The 18,672-nt window shown below is 36.0% G+C and overlaps 1 protein-coding gene and 1 pseudogene across 3 annotated transcripts in view; both read left to right on the top strand.

The window, feature by feature from the left end:
• SLC4A4 (solute carrier family 4 member 4) overlaps positions 1-18,672 on the top strand; it is a 265,785-nt gene that overhangs the window by 140,355 nt on the left and 106,758 nt on the right. The window lies entirely within an intron of this gene.
• On the top strand, positions 13,899-14,017 carry LOC112484213 (annotated as a pseudogene).

The following is an 18,672-nucleotide window of genomic DNA, read 5'->3' on the forward strand; positions in this document are numbered from 1 at the left end:
TCCCAAAGTGAGATTTCGTACTGTCACCAAATATTTGACCCCTTTTACTCCTATCTTCCTGCCTTCTTCCTCCTTTCCCTCTGGTAACCACTAATCCACAGTTTGTATCCATGAGTCTCTATCTGTTTGTGATGTTTATTTGTTGCTTTCAGTTTTATATCCCACATATGAGTGAAATCATATGGTTTTCAACTTTTCTGTCTAGCATGATTATCTCAGGATCCATCCATGTTGTTGCAAATAGCAGTATTTCATCTTTTCTTATGGCTGAGTAATATTCTATTGTATATATGTACCACATCTTTTTTATCCAATCATCTATCATAGAACACTTTGGTTGCTTCCACATCCTGGCTACTGTGAATAATGCTGCTGTGAACATCGGGGTGTATATAACTTTGCGGATAAATGTTTTCAGGTTCTTTTGGTAAACACCCAGAAGAGTTTTTTTGAGGAACCTCCATACTGTTTTCCATAGTGGTTACACCAATTCGCAGTCCAGCCAGCAGTGTATGAGGGTTCCTTTTTTCCTACAACCTTTCTAATACTTGTTATTACTCTTCCTGTTGATCATAGCCATTCTAACAGGTGTGAGATGGTATCTCATTGTAGTTTTGATTTGCATTTCCCTAACAACTAGTGAGATTGAGCATCTTTTCATATGTCTTTTGGCCATTTGTATGCCTTCTTGAGAGAAGTGTCTATTCAGGTCTTCTGCCCATTTTTAAATTCGATTGTGGTTTTTTTTATTGTTGAGTTGTATGAGTTCTTTGTGCATATGTACTTATATATTTATTTATATAAAATAAAAATGAGACCATTTTGCAATTCGTTTTTTAAAAAAACCAAACAGAATACTATTGACATTCATCCTATTTTTCTTAAAGGTTTTACAGTTCATATGACTCATTTTATTTCAATGACCTTCTAGTAATAGATATTTAGTTACTTTCATTTCTTTGCAATTACAAAGAAATAGTTTAAAAATATTCTTATTGTGATTTTTTTTTTTTTTTTGCATTTTTTCATGAGTATATCTAGAGAAGAAATTTTTATCAGCAGAATTGCTGGGTTACTGTGTATTGCTGATTACCTTCTCAAAAGATTATACCAGTTTGTGTCCTAGATCTTTTAAACACTTTACTAAATCCTCCTCCACTGCTAGGATACTGTTTGCCAGTCAGATTTGAGTTTCACCTTTATGATTCACTCCACTAAAACTTAGCGACTCAAAGTGAAAAGAATCTGTCACTAACATCTGCCTCCCGCTCACTTTGGGGGCTTTTTTCAGAAGTTTAAAATATTGAGGCTAAAACTGGGTTTGTTCTCTTGGTCTAATTGGATTGCTGAGCTGGTTAACCTGCCTGTATTCTGAGACAAGGTGGAAAGTGGCGTGGCAGTAGACTTGGCCGCCTGTATGTTTCTTATTGCTTCTGCTCACGTGCTGCTGTTCCCAGCTCTGAAAGAAACCCTTCAGGCTTTGCGAGAATGCCCTTGGCAACTGAAAATGGCTTCATCTCAAGGGCCCTTCTTGGTGGTCAGCATTTGGAATGAAAAAGGAAAATTGTAAGAAGAGTTGGACAAGTGTTCTCTTTGAATAGTGATTTAACACATTCGCAGCTTGGCTTTGCATCTCCTTCCTCCCCTCTCCTCCATCCTCAAGAGAATTTTGAGTGAACTTACATCTAGGCTGCAAAGTTAGTTAATTTAAAAGTTTATACCTTATGTGGAATGCTTTATTAGGAGCTTTGAAGGACTGTTGTCACCTGGGATAACTGTTAAAAAGATCAATGAATTGTTCTTTACACGATGGGGAGTATTTGCAGATTTTTTCCTGCTTCCCTATTTCTCTTTCAATATGGACTCTCTGCAGGGAGATTTGCTAAGAGGCCATGCCATTGGAAAAAGTTTCTCTTGCTCTTCTTCAGAATGAGAAGGGCTTCCCACTGTTTCCAGCTCACTTGTCTGATTGATCCAGTGACCGGTTGATTTATTTGCTGAGCAGAATCTCATGACCTTATCAATCACCGGCAGAGCTTCCTGATTTCTCTCTGTGTTACGGCCAATGGTCGGGTTTCATTCCCTAAAACGGAACTGAACTTAAATCAACCATGTTTCCTTTTTCTCTGCTGCCATGTTAAAAGGGTATTGGTAATTTTTCTATAATCTGAAAGGCAGTGATTAATCATACCAAACTGACATTACTGCCTAATCAGTGTTCTCTGCATATACATATAAGAGACCAGAAAGTAACTGAGTCATTTTATAGGGAGGTATTTTAATAGCTTTGAACTTCAAATTTAGCTACACTGTTGATCATTCAGTGGCTCGTTCTGATAGTACTGAGTCTATTCCTCTGTAAAGATTAACAACTACTAACAGATTGGATACTTATTCACACTAATGCTTTGGTTGGTACTATCAACCCATTTTATATATCTGTGAATCTGAGACATGAAAAGGATAAGCAATTTCCTCAAAGCTAAATAGCATCTAAGTGGTAGAGCTTCATTATGACACTGGAGCCTGTGCTTTTAATGAGTACAGTGAATTCTGCCTATTTGCATTGTTGTCTTTTTTTTTTTGTCCTAAGTCCCAGGTGTCCAACTGATAGTTACCAGCCTTAGGTTTGTCTTTGGAGCACACATCTTATTGAATAGGCTAATCATCAGAATTATTAATAGTAAACTATCAATTTAAAAACTTCTGAAGGTTTTTATGGAGACTAGCTGTTTCTGCTGTCACAGTAATTAAAAGACACAACGAACCAACCATGTGTTGTGTGCCCATAAGCTGAATGGTTTTGGTTGAGGTCAGTGACAAGAGGCTGATATAATTTAAAAAAAGATAATACATGACCTCAGATTTTGAGTTTATATCTATCTGGAGAGACCAAATAAACTGTGTGCTCCTTAACAGTAAAGTGCAGCAGTTCAGAGAAAGACAAGAGTGTGGATGGAACTATCAGTCAGAAAGAAACAAGGGACTTTAGAAGTATCTTTCCATTTTAGAGAACATAAATAACAGAAGATAAGAATGTTAGCCAAATAAAACATTCTTCCTTGGAGAAAGAGTTAGGTACAAATGTGAGAAATAAATTAGAATATAACTAATTCTAATTTTTTGCAGTAAAATTGGGTAGGATAGAAGTCAATTCTGTTTTGAATTTCATTCTTCACTTTTCACATTTACATTACTAATTTGGCTCTTTGAGGTTTCTTACTCTTAACTTCGTACTATAATGAAGTGTGTCTGATTTTCCTTCCATGAATATTGTTACTGCATGCACATCTTTTTGGACCCAAGCATCTCTTTTTCTCTCTGCTTTTCCAAGTCCTACCTTACCTTCAAGACCTATGTAAAATGCTACTTTTTTCTTACTTGCATCCTTGAACACTCTGGCTCGTGTTGATTACTCCTATCTCAAATTTCTAATATCATCCAGGACTCACTATTTGTCACATCACAGGGACTCATTTGTTTTTTATTGTTTTTTGTGTGTCTCATATTCTTTATGGGATGGGGTGGAGAGGAAGAGGGTCTGGGAAGGAGGAAGAGGCAAGAGGCTCTTCAGTTAGTTGCTGAGGGTAATGATGATGATGACTAACTGGGGGAGAATTAGCTTGTACTTACCCTTTCAGAACATTTTTTTTTAGATTTTATTTTTTTAATTAAATATTTTTTTAATTAACCAGTGACACTGGTTAATAATATTATATAGGTTTCAAGCATACAATTCAATAATACGTCATCTGTATGTTCCATTGTGTGTTCACCACCCAAAGTTAAATCTCCTTTTGTCACCATATATTTGACCCCTTCTATTCTTACGTACCTCCACCGACTCCCCTTTGCCTCTGGTAACCTCTAAACTGTTGTCTGTGTCTATGAGTTTGTATGTATGTATGTACGTACGTACGTACGTATGTATGTATGTATGTATGTATTTTTATGGTGACATTGGTTAACGAAATTTGATGTTTCAGCTGTACATCAGAACTTTTTTTAAAGGCTGAGAAAATGACTATGACTATGAGAGTTTCTCAGAGAATAATGATTTCTCAAAGCATTGTTATTGTCTTATCTTTTCATTCAGGCAACTTAAAAAATTAGTATTTCTTATGATCACTGACAGTATTTTATTAGGTTAATAAGTTGCTTGAAATGAATATTCTTGCCCACCTCACACATTTATTTTTTTTCACCTTAGAGAATCATGTAAATACTAACATTTCAAATATAGTTTGCTCTTTTATTTCTTAAAATCTGTGTTCACATTTTTTTCTCATAATGAAAGCTCAATGAACATAATTAACTGGCAGGTTGATGTAGTTTAAGGAAAACTCAAAATTTTTTTTCCTTTATTTAAAACAAAGTGTAGTGTGTCACAAGGACATATTGGAAAAGCCAGCTGTGAACACAGAAAGATGTTCACTGCAAGATGACATGTGTGGTATGGCTAAGTTTTCCCAAGCATGGCACATTTAAAATCATGACTACCCGTCTTTCCATTCTTAGACATGAGCTACTTATTTTGTGTGATGTGAGATAGTATGAACTTAGGATTAAGGCAGATCAAACAGGAGAAAATTTATCATTGAGTGAGATTTATTATAGAATTTATTAATTCTATACATTATGTTAACCTTTTTTACTTTATTTTTTTCTTATAGTTCAGATTCTAAGGATTGAATTATGATAAAGATTAAAGTCTATTATTAAAATTAAAAAAGAACAAGTCAAATTGAAATCTAGGAACGTATTAGAATGACTTGTTTCCGAAAAACCCTTTGGTCAAAGATGAAAGAACTTTATTTCTTCTTATAGTTTCTTTGACTGCATTACTTATTGTTTTTCAAATATTCACCAATAGACCATTTGTTTCAAAATGAAGAGATGATGTTTGGTAAACTATGGCTCAAGAATCATAACCTGCCAGTAGTCTGTTTTGGTATGGTTGGGAAGCTAAGAATGGTTATGGTTTTAAAGGGTTGTTTAAAAGAAAAAAAAGAGAGAGAATATGACAGAGACTGTATGTGGCTGCAAAGCCTAATTTGACCTTTCAAAGAAAAAGTGTGCCAACCTATGATCTAAATTATTGCTCTATGTACTGAATAGAAGAACATAAATATATATCACTTTTTTTTTTTTTCTGAACAGGACACTTCATTGAAGTAAAGCATCCATAGAGTTCATGATGATGTTGTAAGCACTTTCATGAACTGGGTACTGCGCGACTATCACAGGGGTCTAAGCTAGAGAGAATAGCTGTGCTCCAAGTGTGTGGGATTAACATAACCAGTGTAAATGTGGAAGGAGTTTCTAATGTCATGGTACTTTTTAGTTTGTACTGCTCTACTGAACAGATTTATTAGCAATTTAGATTAAGAAATAATGCATACTTATCAGATTCTCAGAGGACACAAAATTGACAAGGTTACCTATCTAAACTTAAGTGGTAGAATCAAGATAGAGAATGATCTTGACAGGCTGAAACCACAAAAACTTTAACAAGAATATATATAAACTATGTTAGTTCAAAACATGATATAAATAATGTGAAAAATCCTACTTAATTTGGACAGAAGATTTAGGACTCATCAGATTTAGATTTTTCCAAAGGTGTCCAGTGTTCAAAAACATTTGAGGAGATGTGGTTATATTAACTGGGATAGTGAGATGGTTGTATTATGGTGAAAGAGAATAGATATGTTACCATATGTTGCTCTAGACATAAACTTATAATAGCAGGTACATGTTTTATGGAGGCAGTTTTTACTTTAATATAAGGATGAATTAGATAAGAAATAGAGCTTAACTGCTAATTTATTTATAATGTTTTTATTAAGTCCTCCTTTGCACTAGACCTGCATTAGAGATCAGGATTACAAAACTGAATATGACACAGTTTCTGCCTCCCAGAAGTTCTGGTGGCAGACTGTGAGACAAATCTGTAAGTAATGTAGGCTGGTAGATGTCCTAGTGGAGAGAAAGGAGTACAAATTCTGTCAAGGGTTGTGCAGTAGACAGAGGTGACATTTGAATTAATTCTTGAATTGAATGCTTTCGTCTTTCCCTGTAATATTCAAGAAGTAAATGACCATATGTTAGAAATGTAGGGTGTTAGAATTATTAGGTCACGGGGTAGGAAATTGGACTAGATAGTCTTTGAGTTCTTTTAAGATTTTTCTGATTTGATGAATGTCAGTGAATGGCACATGAGGATTCAAAAATTCAAATTTCAAAAAAGATGTAGAACTTTGCACTGGCATGTACCATGCAGCAAAGGAGTGAACAGACCCTCGGGTTCAATATTCATATCAGTAAAGGGATCATAATCTACTGGTGCTTAGTCAGAGCTCACCAGGTACAAAGAAGAACCTCTCAGGGAAATTTTTGTATAGCTGTTGTCTGCTCTTATGTCAGAACTTTACTCTCCCCCTGATTCTCTTTTTCTGATTCTTCAGTATTTTCTATTGTTCTAATTTGGTGCATGTTCTCAGAGACCTCAGTGAAGGGTACGTTAAAAAAAAAATCTGCTAAATAAATAATAGCATGACTACTACAGATTTAATTATAGCCATACAGCTGCCTGTTTGAAGTGTTCTGCCGAGGCCATATGGTTCCTTGTACATCCCAGCCCTGGAAGGGCCTGGTTGAAATGTTTCCCAGCTGATAGTATTGAATTCTCAAAAAACTGTTAGCAGCCATTTGGAATTCAATAGATGGTGTGTTTTACTTCCTTTGTCTCTTTGTGGATGGACATTTTATTGACAATTTCTTATTAGACTTCAAGTAATCAGATATTAAAGTACCCACCCAAGCAGTTCTTAATAGTTATGTCTACGTGTTAGTTTTACAGGCTGATTTTTGTCCCCACATTTGACATGCTGAAATGGAAAGTAGCTCTATTTTTTATCACTTTCACTAAATGGCTTTTTAAAAAAGAATTTTAATGGATGATTTTTTAAAAAATTGTTTTGAGTCCCAGCGGTGTTGCGGGGAATAGAAGTAGGGGAGGGCTCAAGAGAGGGCATTTGTCCTTCTGTTGCTACTGTTCTAGGAGTGTGACTTTGAGTGAATTTGTAGCTTCTGTGGGCCTCTCGGAGCCAGAACTGGCCCTATAGCTCCCTTACAGTTCCAGAATTCGGCGAGAATCAGCTGGGGAACATGTTCTTTTGGTGACAAGCGTCTGGAGTAGAGAGGTGCTCTTTCCTTTTCCCTTTGTGGCATTCTGTATGTCTCTTCCTCTAGTGAGTAGAAAGCCCAAATTTCCCATCCTTTGGGCCACAAATTTCAGTGTTAACTCTGTATACTCTTAGAGAGTAGCAGTTTTGGTTTTATTATGTATTGTTCCAGTTCAGACTGTCTAATGCAGTGTTTCTTAAGCTCTTCAGTGTCAAGGATTTATTTGAGTTTGTGAGGAAACGATGAATGCTTTCACCAGAGACATGCACAATAATTGTATAGGCACCAAATATTGCATATAATTACAAAGCACTCGTGGAGTTGCTAGATTCCCTAAGTACAGAACTGCTTATCGGTGCTTTGATAAGAGTGCTACCTTTTCCTTTTTGTTCCGAGTGAAGGAAATGGCAGGTAAAGTTGAGGACAGAGAATTAGAAGGTGGGAAGCCTGAGGCATCAGCTCTAAGGTTCACATGGTGCCAAGGGCAGAACTTTGCCTGCCGCATGGATTGCATTAGGATGGAACAAATAGTGTGAGCAGTGGACATGGTTTTCTCAGTTCCCATACAAGAAAAACATTCTGCATAGGTGTTTGTCAAGCCATTATCTTGGTTGCCTAGCTGCCTATGTTGCCTCTGATGATTACATCCTCCTCCCTGTCATTCCTTGAACTTTTTCTTTTTAAAAGAGCAGTCTATACTATGAAACTTTTCCCCTTAAACTATAATTTCCTCTTGAAGTCACTAACCCCATGATGCTAATTTTTGTTTTTTTGTTTGTCTGTTTGGTCTTCATTTGGTTGTTCCTTCTGCAACTCTGCTTTCTCACTGGTAGCTGGAGATTGTGGGGCAGAAAGAACGAAAGAAACCCTATGTTTAGGATTTTTCTTTTTGGAGTGGAAGAGGGAAGACTGTAAACAAGTACTGCTTTTCAGGTATTAATTAATAGGTAGGGTGAGAGTTAAAAGTAGAGCATTTTATGTTTGTTTTTTTTTTTTTTTCCCTGCTGAAAGGCAGTCATTCAAAGGTGTCATGTGAGGGAATGCCAATAAAATGGTGCTGTTATTGTTAGGAATTATATTTGTTTTACAGTATAACTGTACTGATCCACCTACACTAATCTCGGCCTTCAGTATATCTGTTTTTTTTAGCCTTACCATGGGAAAAATATCTCTGCAATCTTCTCAAGTTGAAACTCATGCATCTATACACTTGGTAGAATTACTTACTTAGAGAGGTACTCTACTGGATGAATATACATTTTTAAGTCTATGATACAAACTGGGGAAAGAGATTTCTATATAAAATTCAGAGGATTGTATTTCTGAATTAAATGTGGTGCCAATATAACTTTATTCTTTTGAGAGAGAAAAAATTTATTTTGCTATATCATGTTTTTCATATATTTTAGGATTATGTTAAAACTTTGACAGGATAATTATTGTTATCATTTATTTAATATCTGTCATGCTATTTCAGACATTGTACTAGAAAGTTTTACTATTATCTACATGTAATGTATTATTATCAACCTGACTTTACAGATGAAGAGGCTATAGCAGAATATAAGGAACTCTATGGTCTTCTCAGCTACTATTGCTTAGGTGAAAATAAAATGAAAATTTAAGGCACCAATATTTTTAGTGCTCAGCCAAATTTTCACTGGTGCATGTTATTCACTAGTATTGGGGAAGTATTTCCTTTTGAGGTTAGGAGGCATTGTGCATTTAAAGAAATGAAATTCTAGTGTTTTATGTCGTTCTAGACTCTTCCTTTTGTTTACTCCCATTACCCAGGCATTCGACCAGTCCTGTTTATTCAGCCTTTTATTGTTCTCAATTCTTTCAACATTCTGTTCCCACTGACATTCTCTTGGTTCAGGACCTCGTAATGGTTCTCCATTTAACACATTTATTGAGCAGCCTGTTACTTGTTCAGCATTATGCTTAAACACTTTCAAACATTATGCCATTTACTCCTCTTAACTCTGTGAAGGAGTCACTTATATTTACAGTTGACAAAACTCAGCTTAAAGAAATGAAGCTTTTCGCCCAAGCTCCTATAGCTAGTAAGAGAAAGAACTGAAATTTGTTTATAGCTCTGACTCACCAAAGTCCATTCTCTTTTTCTCTGCTTGAGAACAAATCAACTGGAGAACAACCACCAAGCTTAGCATGGCGAAGCTTGAATTCTAGAGACAGCCTTTGGTTTGGATCTTCTCTCTGCCTTTCCTAATTTTGTGATTTTAGTCAAGTTGTGTAAACTCTAAATCTCATTTCCTCATGGGTAAATAGTGACAATAGTAACTGTTTATAGAAATGTCATGAGAATTTAAGGAGATAATACATGCAGAGTTCCTGGTTTGGTTCTTGGCCAAGAAATATCGATTAAAAATCAATGTTTGTAATTATTAGTATTACTACTAATTTTAAATTATTATTGAAGACTTTTGTGCCTCTTGATAAATATAATGCCATTAGAGCAACCAGCACAGCTAGCTTTATTTGTGAAACCAAGAAATAAAGGCTTACTTCTCTTTAAAAAATAACTCTATTAGAGTTCAGTTTTACTGATGAGAGAGTCAAAATCTTAAGTTAGGAAGAAATTCAATATACAGCTATTCTTCAAAAGCAGGACTCCCTTTCAAAATCTCACTGATAAATCCTAGAGAAGGGTAGGACTTTAAGGCATGTCATCGGGAATTTTTAAAAAACAAAGAATGGTAACTACCAAGCAACCCTAATATAAAAGTTATTTTATTTATTTATTTTTATTTTTTATAGCGTTATTGAAATTAATAGACAGCTAGTTAATATATTATTTTCAGTCATACAGCATAGTGATTAGAGATTGATATAACTCACAAAGTGATCACCCCACTAAATCTAGTACCTCTCTTCCCGCTTACATATTTATTACATTATTAACTATTTTCCCCATGCTACACTTTATATGTCTATTTTGTAACATCCATTTGTATTTCTTAATCCCTTTGCTCTTTTTTGCCATGCCCCCCCAACCTTCTTCCCATTTAGTAGCCCTCAAAATATTCTCTTTATGAATTTTTTTGTTATTGTTGTTTATTTTGTTCTTTATATTCCACATGTATGTGAAATCATGTGATATTTGTCTTTATCTGACTTATTTCATTCAGCACAATACCCTCTAGGTCCATCAAAAAAATATTTTTTTCCTTCCCCTTCCTGTGTCTTTTAATCTGAAGTGAGTCCTTTGTAGACAACACATTTAGAGGTCTTGTTTTCTTATCCATTCGGCCACTCTATCTTTTGGTTGGAGCACTTAATTCTTTTCCATTTGAGGTATTTGTTGATAGGAATGTAATTATTACCGTTCTTTATTCCTGCTTTTGACACATGTTTTTTCTTCTTAAAGAAGTCCCTCCAACATTTCCTGTAATATTGGCCTGGTGTTGATGAGTTTCCTTAGCTTATTTTTGTGGGAAGCTCTTTATCTGTCCTTCAACTCTAAATGATAGCTTTGCTGGATAAAGTATTCTTGGTTGTAGATCCTGGGTTTTCATCACGTCGAATAGTTTGTGCCAAGCCCTTCTGTCCTGCATAGTTTCTTTTGAGAAATCAGCTGCCAGACTTATGGGTGCTCCCGTGTAGGTAACTAACTGCTTTTCTCTTGCTGCATTTAAGATTCTCTCTTTGTATTTAACCTTTGGCATTTTAATTATGATGTGTCTTGGTGTGGGCCTCTTTGGGTTCCTTGTTTTGGGGACTCTCTGAGCTTCCTGGGGTTGTACATCTATTTCCTTCACCAGGTTAGAGAATTTTTACATTATTATTTCTTCAAATAGGTTTTCAACTTCTTGTTCTCCCTCTTCTCCTTCTGGTACCACTATGATGTGAATATTGTTATGTTCGATGTTGTCCCATAGGCTCCTTAAATTATTGTCATTATTTTGGATTCTTTATTATTGTTGCTGTTCTGATTGGGTGTCCTCCGCTACCCCATCCTCTATACCAGTGATTTGATCCTCTTCTTCATTCACTCTGTTGATTCCCTCTAATATACTCTTCATCTCAGATATGGTATTCTTCATTTATGACTGGTTCCCTTTTATAATTTTCATCTCCATTTTTATGTTCTTTATCTCTTTGTTAAAGTTCTCACTGAATTCATCTATTCTTCCCCTAAATTCATTGAGCATCTTTATAACCAGTGTTTTGAACTCTGCATCTGTTAGATTGCTTGACTCCATTATTCCTGGATCTCTCTTCTGTTCTCTCATATGGCTTCTGCTTCTTTGTCTTCCCATTTTGGCTGCCTTTATGTGTTTGTTTCTATATATTAAGCAAAGCTCCCAAGTCTCCCAGTCTTATTAGTGTGGCTTGTGTAGTGGGTATCCAGTGGCACAGTCCTGACAGGGGTTCAGCTACAGGCCAAGTTTAGCCTCAGCCTGTTTCCCTCCAGGGCCACCTGTTAAGATTCAGCAAGCAATCCAGACGCTGTGCTTATAGTTGCCTCAAAAACTCACAGCAGAAACTGAGGCCAGACGCCACCAGTGTGGGGCTTAGAGCTGCTCAGCAAGGGGCACAGGGCACGCCAAGGACACCACTAGATGTGGTTTCAGTAGGGCTGAAAGTTGGGAGAGGCAGAGTTTCAGGGAATCTTCTGGGTGGAGTGACCTCTGCTACCAGTTTCATGATGTCTCAGCTATGGCAGCACTGAATCTGCATACCACTAGGGTGGGGGGCTCAACAGAGGAGCAATGGATACCACCAGAACTTCTACCGGGGAGAGATCCTTGCCTCTGGCCCTCGCTCTGACAACTCACTGTCTGCCTTTAAGTCCTTGGCGTCCCTCAGCCACTGACCTAGTTCTGGTGCTCAGAGCGAGCAAGTCCGTCCTCATGAAAGTCCAGTCACAGTTGCAACCCCTTTAAGAGGAACATCTGCACCTGATGGCTGCTGCTGCTGCTGTAGCCTCTGTCTCACTCAGCCTCTAGGACAAGCAGCCTCGCATCTCCACTCCCTCCTACCTCCTACCTTTGCAGGGTGATTTTTTATTTCTCCCCCCTAGTGGTAGGGCTTCTGTTCATCCAGACCCCAGGTGACTCTGATTGCTATTTGCTCTGTGTTTCCATCACAACTTTGGTGTGGTCCCGAGAGGAGATGGATAAAGCCTCTACCATCTATGCCACCTTGCCTGGAATACAAAAGTTATTTTTCATTGACATATGCTCATCAGTTTTGGAACCAGTAAAGGCTCTTTGCTTCTCACCAGAGATCTTTCTCAAGTTTGCTACCACTAAATGTAGCACCTATCCTGGAGCCTTCAGTGTCCTCACTTGTGTTTATGCAGAGCATAAAGATGCCATAATACAGGCATTATCACATGGACTTCATGCATTTAACAAATGTTTAGTGGACACTTACTACCAGGTGGTGCCTTTATAAAGTACTGGAGAAACAAAGTTGAATAATATGTAGTTTCTTTTTGTAGAGTACTTTAGAACCCTTTTAAAAGATACTTATAATTTAATAAGAGTCACAGCCAAGTCAATCAATGAATGCATCATGGTAGGTATAATCACAGAGGGAAGGCTAGAGTCCTGTGGTAGAACAAAGCCAGGGAGAGTTTGGGGTTCTTGACTTTCTTTAAATACTTTTTAAAGTGCTATTCTCTTTATTTGGGCTTTCTGCTCTCCCTTCCCCCCGCCTCAACTCATATTATTTTCTGCAATTAAATACTGTTAAATACTATAAAATATAGTCATTAAAATTTTTAAAGGTTATCTGTACACAACCTAAACCATTGTAAACACTTAACATTGGTTTGCTGTATAAAAGGTTCAGAGATTTCAGGACAATGTCTTCTGCACTTTAGGTAGTAAAATATATTCATCAAGGAATATCAGACTTTCACAGCATAGTGAAGTGGACTGACTGAGCATTAAAAGTTAGAATCACCATCCTGGCTTGGCCATTTAGCTGTATGAGTTTCATGAAGTTCCTTAAACTTTTCAAACTTGAGTTTCTCTCATCTGAAAGATAGTTTAATAATATATTTATCGTAAGCTTGATGGAAGAATTCAATTAAGATAGTAATTGAGAAAGTATTTTAAAAACTAAATAGTAATAAAAATTGAGTTTTATTTTTTTAATTATATAAAACACAAGAAAATGTGACTTGAGATTTTAACATGTTGGTTTTTAAACTAGGTCAGTACTTGAAATTTCATCCTATTTAGGAAATCAGAACTGATGGATTATACTTAATGTTATATTTAGTTTCATAGCCATTTGTAAATGTGCTGCTTTGCAGAATCATTTGCATTAATGGTGGTAAATGTCTATATTTGGAAGGAAAAATTAGAAAATCAAATTTTCACCCTCGGGGACTGTTTTCATTTTGTATTTTTAAAAATGGAATATACAAAAGTAGGAAATTGTTTAAAAAGTAAAAACATGTAGTCACAGAGCCTATTTTCTTATATAATGAATTCGTATTTCATATTTTGTACACTTATGGAAATCTCAGACCATATCATAAATGTTCAGTACTAATAACATTATAAGTGATTGTCTAAATTTTGGATTCTGTAGGCACTCAACCAATTGCTCCTTTTTAGGCCTTTTAGACATTGGGCCAATGGTTTTTAAATTTAGCCATTGGAAATATTCTAAATCACAGCTTGAAGATAACCTAAAGGGCAATCAGAGCTTCTATTAAAAACAAAACAGTTTATGGCCATGCTACTCTGAACAAGCCCGATCCCATCTGATCTCAGAAGCTAAGCAGGGTCAGGCCTGGTTAGTACTTGGATGGGAGACCACCTAGGAAGACCAAGTGCTGTAGGCATAAAACAAAAAGTTTATAATAATTATCTCAATCGTTCTATCACATTGAAAAAGTCCTATCTCACAAATTAGCTTAAGGGATGAGTAAAGAATATGTAACAAAAGTTTTAAGATAATTTTTCACACCTGGTCTTAGAATAAATAGCAATACTTGGTTAAGCTTATAAAACAGCGATTCCGATCTTTTTCTTTTTCCCATTTCCTAGTTCAGCAATCACACAATTTATAGTAAAGAAGTTAGATTTAGAAATGGAATGCTGTGGTGTGTTTAAGACAGTGTTTGCTCAGGCTGCTCAGGAACACCCAAACCCTGTCCTCTGCCCAGTACTCTCTCTAGAAGATCATCAGGGGCAATGTATTCACAGAGAAACAAAGGCTGAGGAATACTTCACTGCTGGCTGAGGTCTGGCTGCAAACTCCAAACCAGAACTCTGGTGAACTCCTGTCTCATCTTGATAGCCATAAAGAGCCTAGAGGCAAAACAAGCTCCTGTACTTGGAACTCAGGAGTTAGGCCTGCTCTTGTACTGGGAAGCCCCTATGATAACGAAAGGCTGGAACAGAGCTTTCAGTGAGAAGAACTATTTTCCCAATACCTGCTGTAGGCCAATTGACTTAGAATTTGATTACTTCGATTCGTCCTTCAGATCAGTTGAGAGGGCTGCTGGAAAGTTGGGGGACGATGGGAGACAGAGACAGTTATCAATTAACCATGGAACCCATCTGTAGGCAATGAACTAGTCTCCAGCTGACACTACAGGATCCCCAGGAACTCCAAATAGGTACACATAGTTCTTGGTAGGTCAAATCTATTTCAAAATTATCCCAGGGATTAGTTTTCACAAGGCTGCTTCTGATGGTCTGCTTCTTTATCCTAGCCCTGTTAAAGGCTAATTTTAACCTGGGGAAGGTATACTTGACTAGGTTATATTATATTTATGTTGAGTAGTAATGGGATATGAGAAAGATAAAGGCAGTGGTATATTACTTCAGACAGAGCACATTCATGTGGTCTTCTCGATATCCAGAGTAGGAAGAGAGAAGGCAGTAGGGAGGTTTACTCTATATGTTGGAGAAACTTAAAAGAAGAAGGGAGAAGTGAACTCCATATCTTTTTCTTTTTTGTATCTTGCTAGGTATTTTACCTTTTATGTCTTCTAATGTTCACAAAAGTTTTTAAAGTATGAGTTAGTTATGGCTATGGGATGTGGTTTTAGTTTTTCACTTCCGTGATTTTTTTTAAAGGTTTCCTGTAAGCCAGATTTGCAATAAAATAAGTTTATATATTAAGATACTCATTGTAGTATAATTGTTTTATTAAAGTAAAACATGTGCATGTGATTTACATATACCCACATATATAAATCATTAATCTACTTCATGGTTTCTCACAAGGTGAATACACCTGTATAATTGTCACTGAGATTATGAAATAGAACATGACTAGCATAGTAGATTTGTGTTCTATGTCATGATTTCTTCTCTTATTTTTATTTCCTTCTTTATACCTTCTTTGAGTTTCGTATGCTGTTTTATGTTTTACTTCTTGAGGTATATATTTAGATCATTAAACTTTAGCTTTTCTTCTTCTGTAATACTGCATTCAAGGCCATGAATTTACTCAATGCAGATGTTTAGCTGCATTTCTTGTTTCGATATGTCATATTTTCATATTATGAGTAATATCAACTTTAATAAATCAATGATACATATTCTAATCTCTAAGATATCTACTTTTTAAAAAAACAGGTTCTGATGAATTTATCATCTTGTAATAATATTTTAAAAATATTATTAAGTTATTTCAAAGTCTATGTCTGATAACTGCAATATGTAGCTCTACTTTAAGTTTCTTTCTAATTTCTGTTTTGTTTTTTTTTTTCTCTTGGGTTCCAGTCATTTGATCTTGCCTACAAGTAAGCCTAGTAATTTCTGATTGAATCAGATATAATTTATACACAGTAAAGATAATTTAATACTCTTGATGATGTTATCTTTCTTCAGAGATTATTTCTTTTGCTTTTGGCTGGTATTTATGCTAGGGGCAGGCCACCTTAACATTGGGCTGATTGGAAGCTGGGTTTCAGTCTTTAAGTGGATTGGTCTGTTCCTAGTTTGCCCTATGCCTTGAGTCTTGTCCTTTAGAGGGTCTCAACTGGATGCCTGACATGAGGACCCATCTTTTTGAGAGTGCTGAAGGATCTCAATTTCTGAATCCCTGCAGCTACTTAGCAATTATCAAATGCCTTTAGAAGAAAATCAGCTGAATTTATCCTCATCTCTATGCAGTTCCCTTCTTCAGAGATATTGTCTCCTTAAGTTTTCAATGTCATGGTAACTTTCTGAATCTTTTAAACACATTGTAAAAATCCAGCTTTTCACTTTTTCTTGCTGGAAGTGTTGGGGTGATACTAGCTAGATTACCATAGCTAGAAGTGAAGCCTCTCAAAAACACTATTTAGATTGGAAATTTCTAGTTTACCAAATACACAGCCTACAATAGCACATACAGAACCTAAATTTTGGGATTCATAAACTTAAGAGTTATGTGTTATGATAGAGAAATATAGTCGATCCTATGAAGCAGACTCTGTCAACTTATCTAACCAACCACATAAATGAAGATGTCAAGTCTCTTTTTTCCATTCACTTGTCTTGCTGTAAGAAAAAATAGCCAGCTTGCTTCTTGTCCTCAAGGCACTGTATCCTCCCATTAGAAAAAAGTCCCAATGAATTTGTCAAACTTTAATTCATCAAATTGGCCACTTTCCCCAAGGTGTAGAGAGAGCGGACAGAGGCAGAAGCATCTCACTCATGAGAGAACACTTTTTCTTACCCTAACAGTTAATCTTGTTTGCATATAATAAATGAATAAATTCACACTCAGCATAAATAATTTTTTTGACTTAGGCTTTCCCTCATTCTTTTGAGTTCCTTGAATCTTAAGTTTCCATAATGTGTAATTATTCTTTAACATCATATCTTAGGCACCACTCAAAAGTCAACTTCAGTGAGATTAATATGTAAGATGACCATATAATGTTTTTCATAGTCCAAGATACTTTTGAGTATGAAAGAAGGTAAAATTAATAATTATACCAGGACAGTGGGGGTAAACTGGGACTGTCATAAACAAACTGGTAAGTATAGTGACCCTATTTTACTGTTAACACAGGTATCTTTGCAATGGAAAGACATGGTACTAGGGTGACCTAGAATGATTTTGAGCTTACTGGATGAGTTTTTTTGTGGGGAAAGAATAAGAGCTGGCAATTTCCAAAGAGAATGGAAGGGGACAAAGTCAACAGGAAGAAGAAAATTAAGTTAAGGAGAAAAGAAGAAGAAAGAACATCAGTAAGAAAGACAGGAATAAGCTCTTTGCTCAGGAAAACAGCTGGATGTTTGCCTATAGGCATGAGGCATGAGGCAGGGTGAATTGAGAATAAGTATAGATTGGAAGATTAAAATCATTCTCATGGAAAAAAAAATGTGGATGGGGTAGCAGTAGGTTTAAGCGTTGTAAAAATAATGAAAAATATACTCAAATTTAGATGATTTTAAAAACATTACTTGTGGTAAGGACAGCCTATAGGATCACCTTCTACTAAATCAGGTTCAAATGACAAACCTGGTTATAAATGATATTTTATCACAGATGCACTTATTTTAACATGTGCTAATAATAGCAGAGAAAAGGAGGTAGGGTTTAAATATCTGCCTAGTGACTGAGGAAAAATATGATAGCCTGGACCTACTTACGAGATCATGCTGTAGGTATGAGGGTGATGGTAAGGGAACTAGGACGTAGTGTTACTCAAATAGTTATCTCAGTAGATGACTATTAACATTGGTTAGCAGTTACTATGTGATATGTTACTGTAGAAAACCTAAAATATGCAAATTGTTTTCATAGCGAAGGCAGGAAAATCTAAGACCTGAGTGCGGTATGGAAGATTAACTTTTTCAATTAGCAATATGTGATGCATATTACTTATGTTTGAGTAACTTTTCCATCACCACACAGGGCTGTCCTTCCAAGTAAGCTATCTTTTTTTTTATAATTAATCCACGTGTTCTGCTTTATCCATTCATGTTCTCTAGTTTCTTGGTACGCTAACACTGTGTTCACTGGGTTGTTAGAAAATCACTAAGTAAGGAACGTTAAATTATAAGAACGTTAAATTATAAGAACTTTAAATTATAAGAACGTTAAATTATAAGGAATGTTAAATTATAAGAACGTTAAATTATAAACACTTATGGCAGAGGGAAAGCCATGTACTTCTGAGTAATTATATAGCAAGACCTTATTCTGAAAGAAAATACAGGCTAGTATGAAAGGAACCTGGAGTGTACACATCTGGATTCACAGAGTTGGTGGTGTAACCTGGTAAAGACACACACACACACACACACACACACACACACACACAGGCACAATTTTGCTAAACTAGTCAAAATATCTCTTACCAATTGTAGCTCCATATGGCAGCCATTTGAAATCCATTTCTTTGAAAGGAAGATTGGCTAAGGGAATTTCTTTTTTCACTGTGTGTGTTCTCATAGTTGACCCTGCATAAAATCCAGGCTGGGTATCCCTTGGAGAATCAACTAATGATCTATAAGAAAGGAATGTCAAACTTTATTTTTGAAATTT

Source organism: Pteropus alecto, unplaced genomic scaffold, assembly GCF_000325575.1.
Source record: "Pteropus alecto unplaced genomic scaffold, ASM32557v1 scaffold237, whole genome shotgun sequence".
NCBI classification, from domain to species: Eukaryota; Metazoa; Chordata; class Mammalia; order Chiroptera; family Pteropodidae; genus Pteropus; species Pteropus alecto.